Source organism: Kogia breviceps, chromosome 10 (genome assembly GCF_026419965.1).
Source record: "Kogia breviceps isolate mKogBre1 chromosome 10, mKogBre1 haplotype 1, whole genome shotgun sequence".
NCBI lineage: Eukaryota > Metazoa > Chordata > Mammalia > Artiodactyla > Physeteridae > Kogia > Kogia breviceps.
In genome coordinates this window covers 16294700-16299295 of record NC_081319.1, presented here as the reverse complement: position 1 = coordinate 16299295, position 4596 = coordinate 16294700, and the positions used below count along the sequence as shown (strand labels likewise).

General features: G+C 44.0%; 1 pseudogene; it reads right to left on the bottom strand.

The window, feature by feature from the left end:
* Positions 1–2607: 2607 nt before the first annotated feature.
* LOC131763579 (ubiquitin-conjugating enzyme E2 Q1 pseudogene) lies at positions 2608–3452 on the bottom strand (annotated as a pseudogene).
* Between the last annotated feature and the right edge of the window lie 1144 nt (positions 3453–4596).

Genomic DNA, 4596 nt, shown 5'->3' with positions numbered 1-4596 from the left:
ACAGATGCAAATCATTAGTGTGAAGCTGGAAACTGAGTGAAGGTGATGAAAATATAAAGGAAAATCCAACATATTTGGACATTGAGCCAACAGGAAGGTGGCCCATCTCATGTTGAAGGTGAGATGAGAAATGAAAACCTCACTATTCTACCTTCTTGCCTGCATTCCTCTGGCGAGAAAAAGATAATCTTAGAAGAACTAGAATTCACTTTTTTTCAGAAGGCGGTAGGGACCATCAAAGAAACGTGATCCTGTTGATATGAAAGTGCTTCCTTCTTTGGTTTGTACAGTTCATTCAATCGATACATATTCAGTAGGAGCATAGCATAGTGATCAAGAATATTCTGTCTGGAGCCAGACTGCCTAGGTTCAAATTCTTTCACCACTTACTAGCATTACCAGTTGGGAAGATTGTTTATGTATTTGAACGCCCCAACTTTCTTATCTATAAAATGGAGATCATGATAATAATCTCTATTCCATGGGTTGTGGCAGGAGCAAATGATTAATATACTTTAAAAGCTTAGGACAGTGATGGCATTCTAGGTTCTATATTCGTGTTAATTTTTTGTGTATATGGGTGTATTTTTTAGTGCAGTTTTGTTTGAGGAAACTTCAGGGTGAAAACCTACCTTTGCAGAATTTACAATCTAGTGAGAGGAGATGAGACAGTACACAATAAACATAATATATCAGTAAATTATAATAATAACAGTAATAACCACTAAGTAATAGAGTATACTATGAAATACAAATGGACTGTGGAAAAAATAACATTAAAAAAAGAGCTGGGGGGCTTCCCTGGTGGCGCAGTGGTTGAGAGTCCGCCTGCCGATGCAGGGGACACGGGTTCGTGCCCCGGTCTGGGAAGATCCCACGTGCCGCGGAGCGGCTGGGCCCGTGAGCCATGACCGCTGAGCCTGCATGCTCCGTGACGGGAGAGGCCACAGCAGTGAGAGGCCCGCGTACTACAGAAAAAAAAAAAAAAAAAAAAAGAGCTGGGGACTTCCCTGGTGGTCCAGTGGTTAAGACTTCACCTTCCAATGCAGGGGGTGCGGGTTCAATCCCTGGTTGGGGAGCTAAGATCACACCTGCCCCATGGCCAAAAACCCAAAACATAAAATAAATAGAAGCAATACTGTAACAAATTCAATAAAGACTTAAAAAAAAAAAAAAGAGTGGAGTTTGGGCCCTGAGAATAGTTATTGTTATTCCCCAAAGGACAGAGAGGTTCAGCATCTTTCCCAAGGTACACACAGCTAGTATGTGAATTCTGACTCCAGAGACCATGACCACAGTCACCTGATAGGTCACAGTGCATCCCACAGAACTTTGCCATTTGGAGGAGGAGGTGGAATGAACCATGCACGTCAGGAGAGGAAGGACTGCAGGCCAAGGGGACAGCTACTACAAAGTCATTAACTTGGGTCCATCATGGCATGTTGGAGGAATTACAGTGGATTTGTTGTGACCAGAGTAAAGTTAAGGAGTGGGAGGTAGTTGGGTCAGATAGATGAGAGGATGCAATTCATGTAGACCACTGTAAGAATTTGGCTCTTACTTAAAGTGAGATGTATGTTTATTGAAAGTTTTTTTTTTTTTAACAAATGATTGTCATATTAAAAAAACAAGATGCAGACGATTATATATACAATATAATTCTAGAAAATAAATTCTGGAGAGAAATACAATACACTGTTAACCGTAATAACTATCTTATGTTTGCAACATGGCAGGATTTTATCTCCTTAATACCTTTCAGTATTTTCCAAATAATATAAAATGATATGCATCATATAGTCAGAGAAATAGAATATTATTTTCTAAAGTATAGGTGGCTGCTAAGCAACCAGAAGTGAAATACTAACATCTGATAATATAATTATCAGGTACTTGGCCACTTTACTGACGGTCGCCAAAGAAAACTTTTCACTGTGTTGAGGCAAGCTGATTAAGTTTCCTTTACTCAATTACAGAAAAAAACACTTCACCTATATTATCTAGAAAAATAGGTTTATGTAGACTTGACTTTAGGACAGATATAATTTATTCTCTCCGTCATCTGAGGTGTTTTTGTGTCGTGTTTATAAACCTGGTATTAAAATTGTTCATTTAAAATTTAGTAGAGTTTTAGATAGTTTTTTTTTCAAGTTAACAAACTGTAATTGTTTTCCCAAAGATACATTTTTTTTTCCACACACATCCATCATACACTGTAACCAAAAAAAGCAGTGTACATGAAATAAGGGAAAATAAATTAAAAATCCATAGCATAGGTAAGGAGGCTCTAGTCTGGAGCACAGCTGAGTTTCCAGCAATATAATGAGGCTCGAAAATGTCTTTTATAAGAATGCCTGTTAGCAAAGGTTCCAGCCAGGTGGTTGGTTGGTCTGTAAGTCAGTCTTGAGTACTTGAAACAGTTCTGTGTTTGTTTCTTTTTTCCTTAGCGTTTAGAATAGCCATCATTGTCCTGCAATAGGCAGAGCTATCATGTCCAGGAAAAGTGAGGGAGGGAACCACAGAGGCAGCGGGACATCCAAATACAGCACTCAACGGTAATTGGTCCAGTGATGCCTGGGGAAGGAGGAAGGGGATGGCACTCCCGGGTTAGCCATCTTCCTTCGCGGATGAGTACCAGCCGTTTTTTTCGTGGATCTGCACCAAGGCCTTGTAGGCCTGCTGTGCTCTTGCCGGGCTGTATTGAGATTTGTTGGCTCCAAACTGCACTCGTGCTTTTCCCTTCACCTGTGTGGCACTGATCTGCATGATCACTGACTCTATTGAGTAGGCACTGCTCCAGCCCTGCTTGGTGAGAAGTTCCATGCAGGCGGCACCTCCGCCCAGAACATACCCTCGGAGAGGACTGGAGACACAACCCTGACAAACGGCACGTCAAAGGGAAAGTTATCTTTAAAAGAAAAGTTAAGTAGGATGAAGTCAGCTCCTTTCTCTGAGGATCTGGAGATGGTTGTGCAAAGTGCTGTCCTGGTCAACTATGAGGAGTTTGACATTCCAATCATACGGGCTGTCATTCACGAGTTCGACTGTATAGTTTCCGCCTCTGAAACTCGGTGATCGGTATATATCCCTGAGCACCTTCATCAGCTGGTCAGTAGCCTGCGCCGAGCCAGACACCGCACCATTTAAGTAATCTTGCCTCTGGATCTTTTTAATTTTCTCTGGTATGGCCAAGTTTTCTTTTCTGATGCCATCATCTTCAGATTTCTTGCCCTCAGCTGGCGCTTCTTCTTTCATTTCATAGTGATCTAGGTCTTCTGTGTCCTCAAACATCTCTTCATCACCTTCCGAAGATACATCTTCCTGTGTACACTGCTCTTCTGACAAAGGCTGATCCAGCATCTCCACATCTGGATGCTGAGGGAGGTTATAGAGTTTACACAGTTCGGAGATGATCCTCTTCAGATGCTGCAATAGCAGAGTATTCCCTTTCTTTATGTTCACCAGCCTCTCCAAGACAGCAGCCAAGTTAGGGTCATCGAACTCTGCTGACCAGATTGGGGGCACAGCTGGGTATGACTCTGTGATGTTGCAGTGGATGCGGACGGGATCCCCAGGCACCGACCCCTGTGGGGAGAGATGCAGTCCGGGCGCGGCCCTCGTTCCGGCCCCTCTGGCCTCAGCCAGCGGGAACTCGCATCTCAGCTGGTCCAGGCAGGTGCTGGCAATGCGGAAGTGCTCGTGGCCGCGTGGGAGAAGGAAATGGAGCAGCTTTAGCTCCCCACTCAGGCAGGGCCCCGGCTCCGGGCCCCGCCCCCCATCCCGGGACTGTCCCCCTCCCCCCCCCCACTGCCACCCCCCCACACACAGAGCTGCTGCCCCTGCCCCGGCTGCTGCTGCTGCCCCAGGGCCGGCGGGCGGGAGCCTCCGGCCTCCGCTCCAGGCTCCACTGCCGCCTCCGCCATCTGCATTTCCTGATCCCCCCCTTTGCCAAGATGGCGCCACCACCACCTCCGCGACAGGGCCCCCCGCTCCCCACCCCCCACTCCGCTCGCAGGCCACCCGCCAGTCGCCGGAAGCCAGGCGCCCCTCCTCCTCCTCCTCGGCAGCCCCGGGTCCCTTAGATAGTCTCTTATACTCCCTGTGAAGTTTGGAAGATAATAAATTTAGGTTGAACTGATAAAATATTTTGGCCTGCAGGAAAAATATTATAATTCTATTATGTCTTTGAAATGTTAATTTTACATTGAGATTTGGATAAACTATAATTATGTCATAATGTTACTCACTTTTACAAGAAAATTATATGAATAGAAGATTTAGACATGTATTTTGCATATGTTTTTATAATTATTCTTTCTGCGATAAATTCTTCTTTTTATACACATTACAGAATAACTGTTTCAGTTCAAATAAAGGAAAATTGTGTTTAAGAAAAATATTTTTTCTGGATAAATGCCCAGAAGTGGGATAATGGGATCATATGGTAGTTCTATTCTAAATTTTTTTGGGGGAACCTCCATACTGACTTTCATAGTGGCTGCACCAATTTACATTCCCACCAACCTCATCCTCACCAACACTTGTTATTTCTTGTCTTGTGAGCACATTGTAGGGTATACAGAAGTAGAAGTATAA